Here is a 23,352-nt window from a genome sequence, read left to right on the forward strand (position 1 = left end):
GTGCGGAAGGAATAGGTGATCAAAATGCTTGTAGACTAAAGTCCACAAAGGGTTCTATATACTTGAGGTAGGGCAGTGAAGGTGTATTACTGGCTTTCCCAATGGAAAGCAAACTGCCTCTGGTCATCCTTATTAACAGATGCTGAGGAAAAAAACATTGGCTGGCTCAATATCTTCATACCAGGTACCTTGGGATATGTTAATTTTCTCAAGCAATGAAATCACATTTCGTACATCAGCTGTAACTATTTCCGTTGCATGTAGGGTTCCAGCTCAGTGGCCACAGTTTCCACTGTAAGGTCTGGCCTACGGAGAAGAGTGATCAGACAGCTCCTAAGGATGCTGGTAATGCTGGCACTCCCCTCACAAAGTTATTTCTCACCATTGTGGTAGAAGCTGTGTCTTCTGAGTCCTCCCAGGGTGGGTAAATGGGTCTTATTTAACAAACTCATTTCAATCTCCCTAAGTCTTTGAATCCTTTCTTCTATTGTAAACCATGCCAGGTTGGTATTTTCAACTCCCTCACCCTGGAGCCACCTTTTGGTCCATGTTTCAGTCAACCAACCAAATAAACTATTAGAGCCCTTTCTAACTCCCCAAGCTGCAATGGCAAATTTAGAATGTCTCCTTGGTGGGCCCACAGCAGTACATTCAAGGGAGAGCAGCAGGGGCTATATTTAGGGATGTCTGTTTCAGTGTGTTCACAGCAATATTTGTCCTGAATAAGGAGAAAGAAAATGGGGGTTACAAGGTAAACTGGATTCAGATATAAACACTAAGAATTCTTGGTACAAGTAGGATAACTGTGCTAAAAATATCATCCACCAAGTCTCCAAAAGTCCTTGGGAAGGTGACTTTGACCAAGTCGTCAGCCTTTAGTCAGGATTTGTGAAATTGAATTAACACATCCATTTTATTGAAACAGTTTTTCATTAAGTCTTCTCTCACACCTGCTTGGTTCTCTCCCTTCTAATCTTGATTTTATTCTCCTTATTTCTTTTTTTCTTACCTTACTATTTTTTTTGAAATAGCTATTGCTTAAAGAATTAAAACACTTCTGTCTTTCTGATGGCTCACAGTTTTAGATAATTCTTGTGAAATGCATTTTTGTGAGGTGCATTTTGGGAGTGATGACTAAAAATCATTTGACTCGAAGTTCTTTTCCATTGTGTGCACTTCAATCCCCAGAATATAAATCCATTTTGTAATTACTCCAATATTCTCCTCTTAGAAACTTTGCCTGACATATCATTCCATATGTTTATGAGTCTCTGAATGAAAAAGTGTTCCCTGACAACCACTGGATTTTCCCCTTTAATTTCCTTCTATGCCTTATTGTCTTATAATGTTAAACTGAAAATATATGTTGCAATATTGTGTGACATTATCAGTATTACTTAAGATTTTATATACCCATATATCAGCCAAACCTCAGATACATCTCACTATTCCCCTTTCCGTACATCTTCCTTCCTGGAAGAGCACAGGGAATAGATTCAATTTCTCCTTCATGACAAGTTGACTTTAAGTATTTCTTACAAACTGAAGACAAGAATCAATTTGCATTTTGGTTTGAATTATTTTTAAAATGTGAAGTGGAAATGGAATTCGGCTTAACGTTTGTGCAATTAAAGGGATGGTACTAACTGCAGTGCTTTTTAGACAAAACTTATATCAGGTTTAATTTTTAAGAACAGTGTAAAGCCAAGACAGAAGACTAATTTGAAGGTCTGGCTAATAAATAACATTGTTAGAGAAAAGGGGGTATTCTGATGATTTGTAATCCTGCAATAATGGCTTCTAAATAGTTAAGATTACTTTGAGAGATGAGCGCCTTTCCACCCTCTATGCCATATGCCAGCAGGGGACAAAAATCAATCTTGTGAGGGCTCTGATTACTTCTGCTCCAAGTTTCTTGTCAGCAGATTCAAAATGTACAGGGCAATGAATCTTCCACAAGGTAGAGGTGCTGCCCATCAGCTGGAAATCCTTTTTCCCAACTTCTGGTAGAATATTTGCTTGTGATAAATTAGTAGGAGAGGGAAAAATAGAAGACTATTTGGTGCAACAATTTTAATCCTGTGTTATCAGTACAGAGAGAAAGTGACACCCGTTCCTGTGGCTTTGAAATGAAAAATGTATCCTTAGAGGGTAGAAGCTTGAAAGTTAAGGAATAAATAAAATAATGATCTTTGCCATTTTAAAATCTGTGCTACTTAGCAAATGATAGAGAGAGATGCACATTAAGAATTGATAATTCAATTAATAAGTACTAATATCTGATGCAAATGTCTAGACTTGTATCCGCATTAAAAGCAATAAAATAATTGAAATCTACACTAATAAAAGAGAAACATGCAAATTGACCATCACTCCGCTATGCCCACCAGCCAATCAGAGCAACTATGCAAATTAACCCAACAAAGATGGTGGTTAATTTGCATATGCAGGTGCAGAGTGAAGACTCAAGACAGCGTAGAAGGAAGAGGGAGGGAAAGCAGAAAGAGGGGCGGTGGCGGCGGCGGGAGGGAAAGTGCGGGGCGGCTGTGGCAGCAGGAGGGAAGTCCACATCGGCGGGCTTCGCTCCCTTCTCTGCTTCGCTCAGGCTGCAGGAAGCCCTATTCTTGCATGAATCTTCCTGCAACAGGCCTCTAGTTTTATTATAATACTAGATGCCCAGTGCACAAAATTCGTGCACGGGGGTGTGTGTCCCTCGGCCCAGCCTGCACCCTCTCCAATCTGGGACCCCCTCGAGGGATGTCCGACTGCCCACTGGGATCGGGCCTAAATGGGCAGTCGGACATCCCTCTCACAACCCAGGACTGCTGGCTCCCAACTGCTCGCCTGCCTGCCTTCCTGATTGCCCCTAACCGCTTCTGCCTGCCAGCCTGATCACCCCCTAACCACTCCCCTGCCAGCCTGATTGCCCCTAACTGCCCTCCCCTGCAGGCCTGGTCACCCCTAACTGCCCTCCCCTGCAGGCCTTGTCCCTCCCAACCGCTCTCCCCTGCAGGCCTGGGTCCCCCCCAACTGCCCTCTCCTGCAGGCCTGGTCCCCCCGATCTGCTCTCCCCTGCAGGCCTGGGTCCCTCCCAACTGCCTTTCCCTGCAGGCCTGGTTGCCCCCAACTTCCCTCCTCTGCTGGCTTGGTCACCCCTAACTGCCCTCCCCTGTAGGCTTGATCACCCACAACTGCCCTCCCTTGCAGGCCTGGTCCCTACCAATTGCCCTCCCTTGCTGGCCATCTTGTGGTGGCCATCTTGTGTCCACATGGGGGCAGGATCTTTGACCACATGGGGGCAGCCATCTTGTGTGTTGGAGTGATGGTCAATCTGCATATTACTCTTTTATTAGATAGGATATAGGCCTGGTGCATGGGTGGGGGCCAGCTGGTTTGCCCTGAAGGGTGTCCCGGATCAGGGTGGGGGTTCCCTTGGGGTGTGGGGCGGCCTGGGCGAGGGGCCTGTGGTGGTTTGCAGGCTGGCCACGCCCCCTGGTGACCCAGGCAGAGGCCCTGGTATCTAGGGTTTATTTATCTTCTACAATTGAAACTTTGTAGCCTGGAGCAGAGCCAAACCTTCTGCTTGCTCCGTGGCGGCAGCCATTTCTATTGGGATTTATGTATCTTCTATAATTGAAACTTTGTAGCCTTAAGCGAGGCCTGAGCCAGCCAGGGTGTGCGGAAAGCTTGGCTTCCTCCATCACTGGGGGCAACCCTAGCCTCCTGCTCTTTCCAGCTCCATGGCTGCCGCCATTTCTGTTTCGGTTTACCTATCTTCTATCATTGAAACTTTGTAGCCTTGAGTGGAGGCCTAGGCCCCCGAGGGCAGGCAGAAAGCTTGGCTTCCTCCATTGCCGGGGAAACTCAAGCCTCCCTCCTGCTCTCTGTGGCCGTAGCCATCTTGGTTGGGTTTATTTGCATATTCGCTCCTGATTGGCTGGTGGGAGTGGCTGGTGGGCATAGCTTGTGGGTGTAGCGGAGTGATGGTTAATTTTCATATTACTCTTTTATTAGATAGGAAAAGATGCAGGGATATGAACAAGGAGAGGAACAGGACAATGTGATTGATAGAATAATGGTTCCCAAAAATACCCATATGCTAATCCCCTAAAGTGGGAATAGGTTACTTTACATGCCAAATAGGACTTTGCAGATATGATTAACTTACACTCCTTGATCTGGTGAAATTGTCCTGTATATCCAGGTGGGCCCAATACAATCACAAGAGTCTTTAAAGTAGAAGGGCGATCCAGAAGAGGTCAGAGTGATGCCATGCAAGAAGAATTTGACTAACATTTGCAAACTCTGAAGAGGGCCATGAGCCAAGGGATGCAGGTGGCTCCTAGAAGCTGGAAAAGGACAGAATAGATCCTCTCAAGAACCTAAAGTAAAGGACACAGCCCCATGGGCACCTTGATTTTAGCCCAGTGAGACCCATGAAACTTCTGACCTATGAAACTGTAAGATAATAAATGTGTGTTTCTTTAAGCCCTTAAATTTGTGGTAATTTGTTAGAGCAGCAATAAAAAAGCTAATAGGGACAAGATATAAAAAAATAAAACAAGAAATAAGCTTTCAAATTATATATTACAGATTTTCCATGAATTGGCATTACTGCTCACAGAAAGATAATCTGGTACAATCTTTCTGTTTGTTTCTGGTTGCCTTCCAATAATTGTCAAATACATTTGAGTTATGAATGCCCTTTGACCTAGAAATTGCACTTTGGGGAATTTGATTAAATAATTAAAGGTATGTAGAATGATTCTTTGCAAGAGTTTTGGAATAGCCTAAAATTGATAATAGAATAAATGTTCAACATGGTGACTTTGAATAAATTTTGGCAGAATGACATACTATGCAGTTATTAAAAATCACTTAAATGAGCTCTAGTTGGTTTCACCCAGTGGATAGTGTGTAGACCCACGGACTGAAGGGTCCCAGGTTTGATTTTGGTCAAGGGCGTATACCTCAGTTGCAGACTTGATTCCCCAGCTCTGGTTGGGGCACGTGCAGGAGGCAACCAATTGATGTGTCTCTCTCCAATTGATGTTTCTCTCTCTGTGTCTCTCCCCCTTCCTTCCACTCTCTAAAAAAAAAAAAAAAAAAAAAAAAAGAAAGAAAGAAAGAAAGAAAGAAAGAAAGAAAGAAAGAAAGAAAGAAAATTAATGGAAAAATATTGTTGGGTGAGGATTAACAACAACGAAAAAATCAATTAAATGAGAAATTGTTGAAGTTATAAAGGCATTATGTTGAGTTAAACAGGATACAAAATACTATGGATGGTGTGATAATATCTATATATATAAAGAGCCAGGGTCCGTAACGACCGAAGGCTAGACCAAACACTGGAAGTCAGTCCTGCAGTTGGTGCTGGGTTGCCGTGGTGACCCAGCACTGACAGCCAAGGGGGCTGTGGATCGGGCCCAGAGAGAGGCCTGAAGAGAGAGGCAGGATCTGATCCACAGCCTCCGTGGCAGCTGATGATCATCCATTGCCTCTCTCTTTCTCTCCAGGCTTCACCAGCAGCCATGCCTCTGTTTCTCTCCAGGCCTCCGCAGGGGCTGCTGATCAGTCCCACCTCTCTGATCAGGCCCGGAGATAGGCCCAGAGATGCTGACTGGCATAGAAACTGACCAATCAGAACCAAATTGGCCAGCAGGAAAGGGCAGTTGGGGGCGAGATCAGGCTGGCAGGGAAGGGCAGTTAGGGGCGATCAGGCGAGCAGGCAGAGGCAGTTAGGGGCAATCAGGCAGGCAGGCAGGTGAGTGGTTAGGAACCAGTGGTCCCAGATTGTGATCAGGCCTAAACGGGCAGTCAGACATCCCCCAAGGGGTCCCCAATTGGAGAGGGTACAGACTGGGCTGAGGGAACCCCTGCTCTGGGCAAAAATTTTGTGCACCAGGCCACTAGTTACTATATAATATGGGATATGCTATTGATATGATATATCTACAACCACACCAATAGTTTATATCAATTTTTCATATACTTCACCAAATATATACAGGAGTTCTGAGTGTTGATGTTTTTATTCTACTCTTGGATTTCGAAAAACACAAAAAAGTATCTTTAGATATAAATGTTTTTCTGCCTATATATATGGGTGTGTGTGTGAAATGTTATTTTTATCACTTCTAACCAAATGGTAGAGGTACAAAATGTGCAATTGTCCATATTTTTAAGCTCTCCTCTATACAACATTGTAAATTTTAACTCATTCTGAAAAGAGAAAAAGCTCTATCTCTACTAAACACCAAAACAGCACAAGGCTAGAGTGAATCGTGTGATTTGTTTTCTGGACAGTCACTTGAACCCAACATCAGCTATCAAACAATATCTACCTTCAGTTACAGGGGGTGTAAAATAATACAATCTTTCCAGAAAACAATTTGGTGAAATATATCAAAAGCTTTGAAAATGTATTCCCTTTGAACCAGTAATGCCATTTCTAGGAATCTAATAGGCAAAGATTATTACAAATGAGATTATTCATTAAAGGCTTACTGAACTTACGTAGAGGAAAACAAGGAAACAACCTTAATGCCCAATAAGAGGGGAATTGGGCAGTAATTCAAAATAATGTTTTCAAAGAATATTTAATTATATGGAAAAATGTGTTCAATATGTTCCTAAATGAATAAAAGCAAGCTGCAAAACTGAAGATACAATATGATTCCAATTTAGAAAGTAAAAAGGAAAATATACCAAATGTTAAGACTAGTTATTGCTCTGGTTAGTGGAACTGGGTTTTAGATTTTTTAACGATGTGTGTATTTGTGTGTGTGCATTTGTATGTGTAGTTGTTTTTCTGTGTGTGCTGGGGTTTCCATTTATTCTATCATGTGCATATAACTTTTCAAATTCAGAAGACAATTTTTGCCACTCAGATCACACCATACTGATACTTTGTGAAGCAGCTCAGAGTCAGACCATCTATAACTACCAGAAATAAATGGAAATCATGGTGTTCTTTCTTCTGCTGGCCCGTCCGCCTTGCCAATTCCTGAAATGTGGTTCCCTTTAGTGAGCATGACTTAAGAAGCTCTCCCAGAATCTGCTTGTTTAGGAATGCAGGGGAAGGACCAGGGCCTTGTCCCAGGAGGTGCGTCCTTCCCTCTGCTGCATCTGACACCTCATCCAGCAGGGCACCAACAGCAGCTGTTAGAGCTCACGGGGAACGCACACTTTGCAGCACTGCATAGCGAGTGTTTGCCCCGGACCTTGTACTGACTCCTAGAAACAACCCATTCCACAAGAGAGCACAGGGCATAATCAGCTCCTGACTGGAGAAATCTCGCTTCAAAATACATTTGTCCTAGGACTGGCTCTCTCCTGTGGCCCATAGGAGCAACCATCTATGTTACAGCAGTGGATATCAGGATGCATCCGGGCAGCCCTTTCGAAAGGACTAGGAGATTAAGAGCCTTGGGAAAGTCTTCTCTCCTCTTTGAGAGGCAGGGGCTGCCTCGTGCACTAGGGCTCCTCCCAGCATCCAGCACAAACCCTTGCACACGGTCAGTATTCAGTATTTTTAATTACTGGAATGGTAAGTTATACTTTGTAAAGAATCATTTTTTCAGAATTCATAATGACCATTTCCGGTGTGTACATATGTGTGCGTGGAGCTATGATGTTCCTTTTATTGCAATGGTTGTACAAAACGGAAAAAAGTAATAATGTCTCCCTTTTTCGAGGGTTTACTGGGCCTCAGATAAAAGGGAAGAAATAATTCCATCTCATTCTAAGGAAACTACAGAGTCTTTCAGTTCAAGAGATCAAAGCTGCATTAACTCTTCCAGTTACTGCCATTTGCCATTTTCTATCATTTAGTGCTCTGCAAAAGGTAATCTACTAAATAGTACCCAAGTGGCCTGGCAATTTATTAAGTGAGCAATTTATTCTTTTCTCGTTACTGAGATCAAACCATTCACCATTCAAATTCTTCACATTCCTCAGAGATAAAAAGGTGGGAAAATATCCTTGTCTTACAGATGTGGAAACTAAGGTTTAGTCTTGAATCACATCAGCAGAAGGGGGTGGGGAGAAAAGTGATTTTCCACTGCTTACTCAAATTCTCTAGTACACATTGACCTTTCCCTAAATTTAGAATTCAGTTATTTAAGCTTTTCAGAGCCCCCAGAAAAGGTCGTAGCCTTCTCTTTTACTGAATCTGTGTGAAAGAGGAGCTTCTTTGGGGGCTGCAGTAATAGCCGCTGTCTGTGGCACTCAGAGATAGAGCATGGTTAGAGATGGGTAAGAAAATGGACTAATTCAGTCAAAGTAATAAACAGGAAATAGTAAGTCAGAAAGTCTCATGAGGCAAGAAAGAGTGAAGATTTAAAGATATTTATTCTTTACCAGCAATTTTCAAAAGTTAATATTTAAGCTGAAATCGTACTGATGCTAAAACCATTTTTTTTTTCAGAGTTTATCTGTGCCTCCCGTGTTGTTCACATTAGGGGAGAGTTATCGGCCTCACCTATCCCCCATCTCCGGTGTGACTGAGGTCCCATGGCCCACACGGCCTCCCAAACCAAGGTGCCTCTCACTGCAAACTGTGAAGGAGTGGCTGTCCACAGAGCAGGACACAGCAAAGCTCCTGGGCTGCTTCACCATCTGGTCAAGGGCTCCCAGGGGCCCTTTTGCTGCATGAAAACAGCAGCAGCAAGAACCGCAATGTGATTTCAAGCTTCATAACATACATTCTCTCATTTGATTACCATAGAAAATTCTACAACATGGGTATGAGCATCTCTATAGAATGCATGAAAAGAATGAAGCACAAAGAACTAAATAATTTGCCCGAGTCCACACAGTGAGTAAATGGTGGAGTGTAGTTTTAAACCCAAGCATGTGAAATTCCAACACTTCTCTTTCTACAGGGAATGGTGCCTCTGTGCTGTGCTCTACTGCTTGGACTCTTCCAGGAAAAGGCTGAAAATTTTCCCAGGAACTTAATTGCATTTTACCTTATTCTTCAAAAAAGTGTGAACGTGTGCTGGAACCATTCCATGGGTTGTTCTTGCCCAGACACAATGCAAATCTTCCCAAACTAACTAAATCACATCCAAAATATGACTTAGGCCCACAACATGGCGCAGCAAAACTGATATTTTCTTAATGCCAAAATCATAAAATACATTACTATTTTACCTCTAAAGATCAGGGAACTATGTCCCTAGCCCCTACAATCTGCACTCAATGGATACCATGTTGAAGGTATAATTTTGTAAAGAAAACAAATAAAAAGTGATATGAAAATGTGTACAGTCTATGATTTTGCCCTTTAAATAACTTGGTATTCATAAAAAAAAAAAAAAGCTTAACTTGATCCCAGAATTATATTCTAAATTGTCAACAAATTGTTAATTAGAATTGAGCATGCCAGAGTAACTAGTAACCCAGTGGCTGTAGAATAAAGCATATCAATTGTAGACCAAAGATGATTATATCCATTATCTGGGCCATGCCCAGGGCTCCATGAAATTCCCAGACACCTGTGTGAAATATACTTTTAGTAGTTATCCCTGGGTGTTTCAGTCGTATTATTTATTTTTGCCTTCTATTTATTTCTTTATCTTAACAACAAACCTATGTGACTTCTGTAATAAAAATTTTAAGATATCAACTTTCAAAAAAAAATCCTTCTAAATATATAGAAACACTATTTTCCAGCCACTATACTGTGTGTTTCAGATGCAATAACTTATTTAATGTTCACAATACCCAGTGAAGAGGATAGTGTTATCCTCATTTTCCTAATGAGGAAACTGAGGCATGGAATGGTAGAATAAGTTGTTCAAACACACTTAGTTAAGTGGAGAAGCCAACATTGAAAAAGGCAGTCTCACTCCAAATTTTACATTCCTAACCATAGCACTATTTCACTACACAATGAATAGATTTAAGTGATGTAGCAATTGATATAATACTCAGAGTACAATTAAAATTATAAAAAATAACAAACAAAAAGGTTATAAATAAAAAACAGCAGAAATGGAAAAAGTCATCAAAATATTAGTGGTGATTGTTTTTCTGGGGTATGATCAGGAATGCTTCTTCTTATCTAAAATCTATGCTTTCTAATATTTATTTAATGATAGTATGTCTTTTACATTATTTTATTCTTTTAAAAAATCTAACAGAACTCTATATAATCCTATATAATAAAAGCCCAGTGACCATAACAGCAAAACTACCAGAACAATTGCTGGACCAGTCACTATGAGGTGCACTGACTACCTCTTGGTCCTTTTCCCCATCTGGCAGGCTCCCATCACCCTATGGTGAATGGAGACCCAGAGGCTGGTGGTGGGGGATGTGGGCAGCACCAGGCCAAGGCCCCCACCCTGCTGGTCACCCCTCACACAGAGGGCGACCCGCGGCAGGAGTGGGGCCACAAGCGGGCGGTACCGGCCAATCTCTCTGTCCCTCGGCCATCAAGCTCCAATCGCCCAATGGCAAACTGGGAACCCAGGTGAGTGGCAGCAGGGGGCAGGACTGGCTGCCAGCAACCAGGGAAAATGACCTTGATCACAGGTTAGGCCTAGGGACTGTACCCGTGCACGAATTTTATGTGCCGGGCCTCCAGTTAATAATAAAAAACTATAATATGGCCCTAACCCGCTTGGCTCAGTTGTTTGGAGTACTGTCCTATACATAGAAAGGTGGTTGCTTTGATTCCTAGTCAAGGCATGTGCAGGAGGCAACTGATCAATATTTCTCTCTCTCTCTCTCTCTCTCTCTCTCTCCCTTTTTCTCTCTTTAAAATCACTAAACATATCCTCAAGGATGAAGATTAAAAAGACAACTATAATATGGAAGGGCCCAAGATCACACTCTCAATAAAACATACAAATATTAGAGACAAATCTTCTGAAGAGCTTCAAATTTAAACTCTAGAAGCCAAGCATGCCCTTTTGAAAGCGAGAAGAAAGAGTGTGCAGTTTCCACACCAGACTGTAAACTTCTTGAAGTTGGGATCATATCTCTTACTCATTTTTATTGTTTTGTGTTAATGCCTACTGAAAAGCTATGAATCAGATGGTCATCCTGCTGTTAAAAATTGATTTGTTATTTATCATATATTTTTTCTGGGTGGCTAGACTTAAGCAGAAGGTGATAAAGGGGGACAAATAACCTAGCAATGTCAAACAGGTACCCAGGGAAAACCAATATATTATATGCTTCTGTGTCAACAATTTTAAATATGTGCCATTGGCCATCTGAATGTGTTTAAGTTTCACTTCCTAATTTCACCTTTGCCTTGGATTCAAGAGCCTTCTTATGCCCTGCTAGTGTGGCTCAGCAGTTGAGTGCCGACCTATGAACGAGGAAGTCATGGATCAATTCCTGGTCAAGGCACATGCCAGGGTTATGGGCTCGATCCCCAGTGGGGGGCGGGGGTGTGCAGTAGGCAGCCAACCAATGATCTCTCTCATCATTGATGTTTCTATCTCTGTCTCCCTCTCCCTTCCTCTCTGAAATATATATATATATATATATATATATATATATATATATATATATATATATATATATATATAAATTTTTTAAAGAACTAGTCTCTGCCAAAGCTGAAATCATAGTGTTAACAGTTGAAACTGGAGTTTCAGAGTTCTTCAACATAACTCACCCCAAAATATTATGTTGAAGGTCCCCAGCGAATTTTTAGGTTAGAAGGAAATGAGTGGGGGAAAAAACAAACAAAAAAACAACTCTTCCTAGACAGACATCTGACCATCAGTAAAAGGGTTGTCTGGGCATAAGTCATGAGGCCTACGGAGGCCAATGAGTTGAAGAACATATATCAGATAAGCTGCTCCAAGTTCATAATTCTTCTCCCTGATCTATACCACCTGGATATATTTCACTGTTTGTAAAAACAAAACCATAGGTTTATAAAAATTGTATACAGGTAAGAAGGAAAATTCTGATAGTTCTCAGTTGCTTTCCATGTTCCAGAAATAATTATTTAATATTTATATACAAAACTGTTATCTTGATGATATAGAGAACAACACTAACATTCAGAAGAATTAAGTAATAACACAATATTTTAATTTGCCAAGGGTGTTGAACCAAGGCCTGTATTCTCTTCCCTGATTTCTGTTCCAAGGCCTGTATTCTCTCCCCTTAAACCATCTGAGATATTTAAGATTAATATGATCAGACCACATAAGCTGTGCTTCAGCAAATAGGAACACATCAGACCCTAAGATCATCAATTACCAATGGTTCCAATGCATTTGCTTCTCCCCATGGGGGTGTGGCATGCGGTTGGATTCTTTGGAGTCTGTGATTACTTCAAGCTGGCATTGTTAGCAGTAGACCAGATTAAGCACTCCCGTTCTTGAACAACTGTCATTCTCACTTCAAGGCACAGGTTTATCAAGCCTCACATCCCTTTCCCTTCAGTCTCTGTTAGAGCCTAAGCATCCAACACCAGCCATCATCACATCATGTTCATAATTATAAACTAGCTTTACCTGTCCCCCCCTTTCTATATAACCATAACTTTCCACTCAGCCATAGGAGACCATTGTCCCTTATCACCAAGCTCCCTGTAATCTCTTCTCTGATTGTTCCCTTCATGCTCTTGATCTGATCAGGACCTAAGGTCCCCTAAAGACACTACTCTCTTGCTTCTCTTATTGCATAATGGACTTTCTCCTACATCTTGTGCTCCTTGAGGCCCATCTTCCATGTCTTGTTGCTATTTCTAAATTGTCTCTTTTTCAAGACTCCTGCTACCTTGGAGCTCAGATTATTAGATTTTCCAACCCTTATTCTTTCTCTCATCTACCTAGCTTCTGGTCTTTCCCCCTCTCTCACTGAGAGCTCTAACTTCAGAATCCCTATCTACCTTACTCACCATGTTTTGATGACTTCAACTTACATTCAGATGAATCATCAAATACATGTCCTCTCTGTTCTCTCAGTTAAGTGACCTCTTAAACTCTTCCAACCATCACTTCCACCATTCAACCTCTGCCACAGGCTCACACCAAGGATCTCATCATCATCACTAATGGCATCTCAGTTTTAAACATACTGTCTAACAATCATTTTCTACCATTGTATATTTTAGCTAATTCATGCTAATGCTCTAATAATTCTATGACTTTACTGAGAATTTCCTCTACTACTTATTTCATTCTCCATATTGCCACTGATCTTCACAATTTCTCCCAAATCCAGTCCAGATTACATTGTCATCCTAATCACCCCTTTTCGAGCATCCTTTATTGCCCTGCCCCAATCTTCCCCTATATAGCTGTCAGCTGGCAATACACCAACCCTGATTAGACTCATTTATTCAGTGTCTGCAAATGGTTGAGTATTATTGGAGAAAATAATGTATTCATATTTACTGGATTCCCTTCAAATGTATGGATCACAAGTCTCAATTTAGCACTCAAAAATACATGATGATCTTAGTTTGTTTGCCTATTAAATTCAATTTTCCCCTCTTCAACGTATGTGTTATGCCCCCACTCTACTCAAATCCTCCACTAATATTCCCCTTACCTTTCACTCTTTTGCTACATACCCAGGGAAAAGATAAATGCAATAAGAAGTACTGCATATTTCCATTACCAATTCCAATAACCTACCTGCATCTGTAATTACATAATCTAGCTTTCCTTCTGTGCAGATGTCAGCAATCTCTCCATTCTTATCTAAGACCAACTGTTCTACTTGTGATCTGAATCCAAGCTCCTTTCATTTTCGAAGAGTTTTACTCTATATGCATTATTTGTCTCTATTGCATTATAAATTTTTCCTCTCTGATTATTTCAATAGACATACAATTATACTTTAATATCAACTCTCTTTTTCAAAAGGGAAAGAATATCTTTCTTGAACCCAATTAATTATCTCATTTCTGTTGCATTCCTCTGCTCCCCATTGCAGCAAGCCTAATTTTTTTTTAATTGTCTATTTTCATTACCTCCAATTCTAACTTCTCAATCTCTCCTCAAGGCACTGAATCATTCCTATCACTCCTCTAAGTGAATCAGATCTTCAGTGATAGACAATGCCTATTTTAAGTACTGCTTTGTCTAGGATTTAATGACACCACACTTGCCTAATTTTTCTCCATCTTTACTAATTACCCCTCAATCTGCTTTGCTAACTTCTCTGTTCTGCAAAATCTCTCTCGATAGAGTATCAGAGTTCTATTCTTGGTTCTCTCTTCTGTAATTACAGTTTCTCAGATGATCCAAACAAGTCAAATACCATCTATATACTAATAAAATTTAATTTGTATCCCATGTCAAGACCTCTTCCTGAGCTCCAAACGCCTAGATCCAGCTGCCTTCTTGACATCGCACTTGGCTCTCCAACAGGCATCTCCTACTTAACAGTGGCTAAACACAACTGTTGCTTTCCCAAAAAATATACTTCTTGCTCTCCCAGGCCTTTTTCATCTCAGTAAATGGCACAACAGTCTATTCAGTGGCTCAAAACTTAAAAATTAATCTTGAATTCTTTCTTACTCTCACCACACTTATGTCCAATCTATCAGTAAACTCTTTGTCCTGCCTTCTCAAATACATCTTAAATTTGACCAATTCTCAACGTGTCCATGAGAACAACTGTTTCAAGTATCTTGTCTAAACTATTTCTTCTATGGTCTATTATTTTGTGCCTCTGCCACCACCCAAGTCTTTATGGTCCAGCCTTCACCATGCAGGGAGTGAGGTATCAAAAGCACAATTCGCATCAAGTCACTGGGCTTCCACCTTCATGGGGTCTATCACACCTACTTGCCTCTGCTCAACTCCTTCCTGTGTCCTCACATTATCCTATCTAATAAAAGAGTAATATGCAAATTAACCATCACTCCGCTACACCCACAAGCCACGCCCACCAGCCAATCAGGAGCAAGTGTGCAAATTAACCCAACCAAGATGGTTGTGGCCATGGAGCAAGCAGTAGGCTTGGGTTTCCCTGGTAATGGAGAAAGCCAAGCTTTCCACACACTATGGTTGGCCCAGGCCTCCACTCAAGGCTACAAAGTTTCAATTATAGAAGATAAATAAATCCCAACAAAAATGGTGGCAGCCACAGAGCTGGAGAGAGCAGGAGGCTTGAGTTGCCCCCGTTGATGGAGGAAGCCAAGCTTTCCCCACACCCTGGCCAGCCTAGACCTCCACTCAAGGCTACAAAGTTTCAATTATAGAAGATAAATAGGACAGGAATAATGGCGGCGGAATAGACAGACGTGTTCCGAGCCTTGTCCCGGAGCAGAAAGAAAGAACAGCTGAGGGACGCACAAGGAGTGTTTGTTGGCTGGTTGGGAGACAGCTGAATTCCAGAAGGAGGTGGGGGACTGCTGAACGGGGTTCCCCTGACCTGGCAGCACCAACTGCGGCTGGGTCCCCTCCCGGAGCTGCGGGCTTGGACGCGGAGTCTGCGCCATCTTGATCCGGAAAGTGGAGCTTATCTGAAGCCTGAGAATCCACAACTGCGGCACCCCAGGAACAGCTGCGAGCCCCAGAACAACGCTCCCCAACTGGCGCAAGCACACGGGTTCAGAGGAGCTCTACACTCCACCACGGAAAGGTCAGATTTCGCCTGGGATAAGGTGAGGTCTCTGGTCCCGGTGGGAGAGAGGAACGCGCGTTTTGCGGGAGCTGGAGGACCAGGGAAGTCTGTGCCTAGAAAAATCCGTGGCTGTAGGGGCTGGCGTGATCTGTGATTGTGGAAAGGGGTCCTCAGAGCTGCTAAGAGAAGGGCACTCTAAAAAGCAACCCATTTTGATCTGAAGTGCAGGGACACCCTAAGAATTTCAGGCTGTCCAGACTTACGCGCAGCCCGTGCGCTCCCTTTGTGCCTGGGTTTACTCGCAGTCCTGGAGTTCGCACACTTGGGCTTTTTCCTCTTCAAATCCTTGCTTCTGATTACTAAGCCCAATACATAGGATCACCCAGTTGGGGACACCCTGGGAGACTGCAGGGGAAAGTTGTTTTTCTGGAACCTGGGGATCGGAGCGGGGAGTGACCATCAGAGAGTCAGCTCTGAGGCAGACCACGCCCACAGGCCAGTGGTGAGTGCCACAGGGAAAGAAGGCTCTAACACTGCCTAGAGAGGCCATAGATAGACCCGGAAGTCAATCCAGAAACACTGCCACCCAGGGGCTGAATCACAAATTGACTCTTGCGTAATCAAAAATAAAGGAATACGAGAAATTAAGACACACCGCCTGCTTAAAATCAGGACTGGCTTACAACACCGAAGAGCAGTGGATCGCAGGGAACTGCAATACTGTCTGGACTGAGAAACAGGCGTGCCAAACAGAAAAACAGAGGAAGTGAATGACCTTCACTACTTCACATTTTATTTTTACCTTTTTTTATTTTTTTATTTTTTTTTATTTTCATTTTTTGCATCTTTTAATCAAGAAACTTTTTTTTCTTTTTTCATCACTTGATTTTACCTTTTTAATGATTACATTTTTATTTTCAATCCGTATTATTACTACTGCTATTTTATCTTTTTTTTTTTTTTTTTTTAAAGTGTCATTTTATTTTCTCTTCATTTTATTTTGGGATTGGGGTTCTACATTCTATTTTTTATCTTTCCTTTAGCATCGTTTTACTCTATCTCAACTCTACCTTTAGGCCATCACTCTCTTCCTAACCTCCCCCTTTTCAGTGTCCTGTTTGTCTTACCCTTTTACTGCTTTAGATTTTCCCTATTCTTTCTGTTTACCCCTTGTTAAAATTTCACCCTACTTACATATCTAATCTCTAATCCCCTGCTCCAAGTCCACATACACCTCTCCCTTCGCTGTCTGAGCTATCCATAAACTTGTCCTTCTCTCTGTCCTTTTGTTGTTGTTTGCTTGAATGTAGATTATATCCAATTTTTATGCTGTTTTTGTGAGATTGTTTTGCTTATTCTTCTTTTGTTTATTTTTTTGTTTGTTTTGTGCTTCAGCTTTCCCTTGCCTCAATCCATATTAGTTGGTGTTGTAGTTTGTATTAATCCCCAGGCACTTGTTGCTGGCATTTGCTGGGATTAGTGATTGTTCTATTGGAGTTTTATCCCCAATATATATAGTCTGTTCCCCTTTCTCTCTTAGTCAATTTCTTGTCTCTCTTACTTTTTTTTCTCTTTACTTTCCCTTTTCCCAATTTCATTTTCACACTCCTTTTTTCTTTTTTTCTTTCTTTCTTTCTTTTTTCCTCTTCTTCTTTCTCTCCTATCACCTAATTTGCCTTTCTCTGGTGGTCACCTTTATTGGAGGTTATTAATATCGTGAATACATTCCTGTTCAGTGCCTTGTGAGTTGTACCTGGTAGTGCTGTATTTTGTGCCTTTAAATCAACCCAGGAGAGAGAGAACTACATAACCAGACACCCAGAGAAGAGAGACCATGGGGAGACAAAGACACAGCCCGCATATGAAAGAAAAGCAGGCATCACCAGAAAAGGAAGTAAACGAAATGGAGGCAAGCAACCTTCCAGAAAAAGAATTCAGAGAAATGGTCATAAGGTGGCTGAAAAGAATGGAAGACAAATTCGACAATATGAGCAAGAACCAAGAGGAAATGAAGAAGAACCAAGAAGAAATGAAAAATGACATCGCTGCTGTAAAGAACTCAATAGAAGGCATCAAGAGTAGACTAGAAGAAGCAGAGGACCGCATCAGTGAGCTAGAAGACAAGATGGAAAAAAATACCCAAGAAAAGCAACTTCTAGAAAAAAAAATTAAAAGGCAGGAGGAGAGTCTAAGGGAACTTTGGGACAACACGAAACAAAACAACATCCGCATAATAGGGGTTCCAGAAGGAAAGGAAGCTGAGCAAGGAATAGAAAACCTCTTTGAAGAAATAATGACAGAAAATTTCCCAGATATAGGGAAGAAAAAACCCACACAAATCCAAGAAGCTCACAGAGTCCCAAGCAAAATGAACCCCAAAAGACCGACGCCAAGGCACATTATAATTAAATTGGCAAACACCAACGACAAAGTAAGAATCTTAAAAGCAGCAAGAGAGAGACAGAAAGTTACATACAAAGGAACCCCCATCAGACTAGCAACTGATTTCTCAACAGAAACTCATCAGGCCAGAAGGGAATGGAATGAAATATACAAAGTCATGCAAAGGAAGGGGCTGAATCCAAGAATACTGTACCCAGCAAGGCTGTCAATCAAAATTGAAGGTGAAATCAGGAGCTTCACAGACAAAAAAGGACTAAGGGAATTTATTACCACCAAACCAGCAATGCAAGAAATGCTAAAGGGTCTACTGTAAAAAAAAAAAAAAAAAAGAAAGAAAGAAACAGGAAGCGAAGAAGTAACACAGGGGTAAAGAATAGGAATGGCGACAAATAAGTACCTATCAATAATAACTTTAAATGTAAATGGATTAAATGCCCCAATCAAAAGACATAGGGTAACGGATTGGATAAGAAAACACGACCCATATATCTGCTGTCTACAAGAAACCCACCTCAGAAAAAAAGACGCACACAGACTGAGGGTGAAGGGATGGAAAAAGGTTTTCCAGGCAAATGGAACTGAAAAAAAAGCTGGGGTAGCAATACTTATTTCTGACAAATTAGATCTCAAACTGAAGGACATAACAAGAGATAAGGAAGGCCATTTCATAATACTAAAGGGAGCAATCCAACAAGAAGAAATAACTCTGGTAAACATATATGCACCCAATACAGGAGCACCCAAATACATAAAAAAACTCCTGGAGGATATTAAGGGAGACATTGACAGCAATACAATCATAGTAGGAGACTTTAATACCCCACTATCACCATTGGACAAATCCTCTAAACAAAACATCAGCAAAGAAACATCAATCCTAAATGACTCACTAGACCAGATGGAATTAATTGACATCTTCAGAACATTTCACCCCAAAGCCACAGAATATACATTCTTCTCAAGCGCACATGGGTCATTTTCAAAGATAGACCATATGTTGGGACATAGGCAAAGTCTCTTCAAATTCAAGAAGATAGAAATCATATCAAGCATCTTCTCAGACCACAGTGGCATAAAACTGGAAATCAACTACAATAAAAACAACCCAAAGAAATCAAACACATGGAGACTAAACAGCATGCTATTAAACCATGACTGGGTTACCAGAGAGATCAAAGAAGAAATAAAAAACATCATGACAACAAATGACAATGAAAACACTACAATCCAAAATCTATGGGACACAGCGAAAGCAGTCTTGAGAGGGAAGTTCATAGCTCTACAAGCCTACTGCAAAAAACAAGAAACAGGGGTAATAAATTACCTAACCCAACAACTCAAAGAGTTAGAAAAAGAGCAACAAGAAAAGCCCAGTGTAAGCAGAAGGAAGGAAATAATAAAGATCAGAGCACAGATAAACGACATAGAGACCAAAGAAACAATACAAAAGATCAACAAAACCAAGAGCTGGTTCTTTGAAAGGATAAACAAGATTGATGAACCTCTAGCCAGGCTCACCAAGAAGCAAAGGGAGAGGACCCAAATAAACAAGATCAGAAATGAAAGAGGTGAAATAACAACAGATCCCGCCGAAATACAAAGGATTGTTAAAAAATACTACGAACAACTCTATTCCAACAAACTGGACAACCTGGAGGAAATGGACATATTCCTAGAAAAATATAACCTTCCAAAACTCAATCAGGAAGAATCTAAACAGCTCAACATGCCAGTAACTATGGAAGAAATTGAAGCAGTCATCAAAGAGCTTCCGGCAAACAAAAGCCCGGGGCCAGACGGCTTCACAGGAGAGTTCTACCAAACATTCAAGGAAGAACTAAAACCTATCCTCCTCAGACTATTCCAAAAAATTCAAGAGGAAGGAACACTTCCCAGCTCCTTCTATGAAGCCAGCATCACCCTAATACAAAAACCAGATAAAGACAACACAATGAAGGAGAATTACAGGCCAATATCCCTCATGAATGTAGATGCCAAAATCCTCAATAAAATTCTAGCAAATAGGATCCAGCAGTACATCAGAAAGATCATACACCATGACCAAGTAGGATTTATCCCAGGAATGCAAGGATGGTTCAATATCCGCAAATCAATAAATGTGATACATCACATAAACAAATTGAGAGATAAAAATCACATAGTCATATCAATTGATGCAGAAAAAGCATTTGACAAAATTCAACACCCTTTCTTGATAAAAACTCTCAACAAGGTGGGAATAGAAGGATCATACCTCAACATCATAAAAGCTATATATGATAAACCCACAGCTAACATCATACTCAATGGGCAAAAACTAAAACCATTTCCCCTAAGAACAGGAACAAGACAGGGATGCCCACTCTCACCACTCCTGTTTGACATAGTACTGGAAGTATTAGCCACTGCAATTAGACAAGAAGAAGAAATAAAAGGCATCCAAATTGGAAAAGAAGAAGTAAAGCTGTCCTTATTTGCAGATGACATGATATTGTACATAAAAAACCCAAAAGACTCCATCAAAAAACTAACAGACTTAATAAATGAATTCGGCAATGTAGCAGGATACAAAATTAACACCAAGAAATCTATGGCATTTCTATACACCAACAATGAACTTACAGAAAGAGAGACTAAAAAAGCAATCCCATTTTCCATCGCACCAAAAAAATTAAGATACTTAGGAATAAACCTAACCAAGGAGGTAAAAGACCTATATGCGGAAAACTACAGGACACTGAAAAAAGAGATAGAGGAAGATGTAAACAGATGGAAGAACATACCATGTTCATGGATTGGTAGAATCAACATCATTAAAATGTCCATACTGCCCAAAGCAATCTATAGATTCAATGCACTCCCCATTAAAATACCAACGGCGTATTTCACAGACCTAGAAAGAACTCTCCAAAAATTCATCTGGAATAAAAAAAGACCCCGAATAGCCACAGCAATCCTGAGAAAGAAGAATAAAGTAGGAGGGATCTCAATACCAGATTTCAAGCTGTATTACAAAGCCACTGTCATCAAAACAGCCTGGTACTGGCACAAGAACAGACATATAGATCAATGGAACAGAATAGAGAATCCAGATATCGACCCAAACCAATATGCGCATTTAATATTTGACAAAGGAGGCATGAGCATACAATGGAGTCAAGACAGTCTCTTTAATAAATGGTGTTGGGAAAATTGGACAGATACATGCAAAAAAATGAAACTAGATCACCAACTTACACCATACACAAAAATAAACTCAAAATGGGTACAGGACTTAAATATAAGACGGGAAACCATAAAAATACTAGAGGAATCCACAGGCAGCAAAATCTCAGACATATGCCAAAAGAACTTTTTCAGTGATACTGCCCCTAGGGTAATGGAAGCCAAAGAGAAAATAAACAAATGGGACTACATCAAAATAAAAAGCTTTTGCACAGCAAAAGAAACCATCAACAAAACAACAAGAAACCCCACTGTATGGGAAAACATATTTGCAAATGGTATCACTGATAAAGGTTTAATTTCCAACATCTACAGGCAGCTTATACAACTTAATAAAAGGAAGATAAATGATCCAATAAAAAAATGGGCAACGGACCTAAATAGAAGCTTTTCGAAAGAAGACAGAAGGAAGGCCAAGAGACACATGAAAACATGCTCAAAGTCACTAATTATCCGAGAGATGCAAATCAAAACAACAATGCGATACCATCTCACACCTGTCAGAATGGCTATCATCAACAAATCAACAAACGACAAGTGTTGGCGAGGATGTGGAGAAAAAGGAACCCTCGTGCACTGCTGGTGGGAATGCAGACTGGTGCAGCCACTGTGGAGAACAGTATGGAGTTTCCTCAAAAAACTGAAAATGGAACTCCCATTTGACCCAGTAATCCCACTCCTAGGAATATATCCTAAGAAACCAGAAACACCAATCAGAAAGGATATATGCACCCCTATGTTCATAGCAGCACAATTTACAATAGCTAAGATTTGGAAACAGCCTAAATGCCCATCAGCAGATGACTGGATCAGAAAACTATGGTACATCTACACAATGGAATACTATGCTGCCGTAAAAAAGAAGGAATTAGTACCATTTGTAGGCACTTGGATGGAATTAGAGAACATTATGCTAAGTGAAATAAGCCAGTCAATGAAAGAAAAATACCACATGATCCCACTCATTTGGGGATAATGAAAAACATTATAAACTGATGAACAAAAAGATAGTTACAGAGGCAGTAAAGCATCAAACAGACTGTCAAATTACAGTGGTAAGGTTAGGGAGAGGTGGGGGAAATAAGAGATCAACTGAAGGACTTATATGCATGTATATAAGAGTAACCAACGGATGCAGAACATTGGGGGGTGAGGGCATATATGGGAGTGGGGTGGGGGTGGGGGGCAATGATAAGATATGTACACATATAATACCTTAATAAAAATTTGAAAAAAAAAAAATAAAAAATAAAAAATGAAAAAAAAATAAAATAAAATAAAAAAAAAAAAAAGAAGATAAATAAATCCCAAGTACCAGGGCCTCCACTTGGGTAGCTGGGGGGCGTGGCTGGCCTGCAAACCACCACAGGACCCTTGCCCAGGCTGCCCCACACCCCAAGGGAACCCCCCCCGATCCAGGACACCCTTCACCCGTGTCCCGGCAAACCAGCTGGCCCCCACCCGTGCACCAGGCCTCTATCTTATCTAATAAAAGAGTAATAATGCAAATTGACTATCACTCCAACACACAAGATGGCTGTCCCCATGCGGTCAAAGATGGCTGCCCCCATGTGGACACAAGATGGCCGCCACAAGGTGGCCAGCAGGGGAGGGCAGTTGGGAGGGACCAGGTCTGCAAGGGAGGGCAGTTGGGGGTGATCAAGCCTGCAGGGGAGGGCAGTTAGGGGTGACCAGGCTGGCAGAGGAGGGAAGTTGGGAGTGACTGGGCCTGCAGGAAAGGGCAGTTGAGGGGGACCCAGGCCTGCAGGGGAGAGCAGTTGGGAAGCACCAGGCCTGCAGGAGAGGGCAGTTTGGGGCAAACAGGTTGGCAGGGGAGCAGTTAGGCATCAATCAGGCTGGCAGGGGAGTGGTTAGCGGGTGATCAGGCTGGCAGGCAGAAGCAGTTAGGGGCAATCAGGAAGGCAGGCAAGCGAGCAGTTGGGAGCCAGCAGTCCTGGGTTGTGAGAGGGATGTCCGACTGCCCGTTTAGGCCCGATCTAGGTAGGATCTTGAGGGGTCCCAGATTGAAGAGGGTGTAGGCTGGGCTGAGGGACACACACCCCCCCCCCTGCCCCGTGCATGAATTTTGTGCACTGGGCCTCTAGTACTTAAATAAAATCAAAACATCACTATGGCCTATAGGGCTCTACATGATCTATATGATCT

Source organism: Plecotus auritus (genome assembly GCF_963455305.1).
Source record: "Plecotus auritus genome assembly, chromosome: 1".
Classification (NCBI taxonomy): Eukaryota; Metazoa; Chordata; class Mammalia; order Chiroptera; family Vespertilionidae; genus Plecotus; species Plecotus auritus.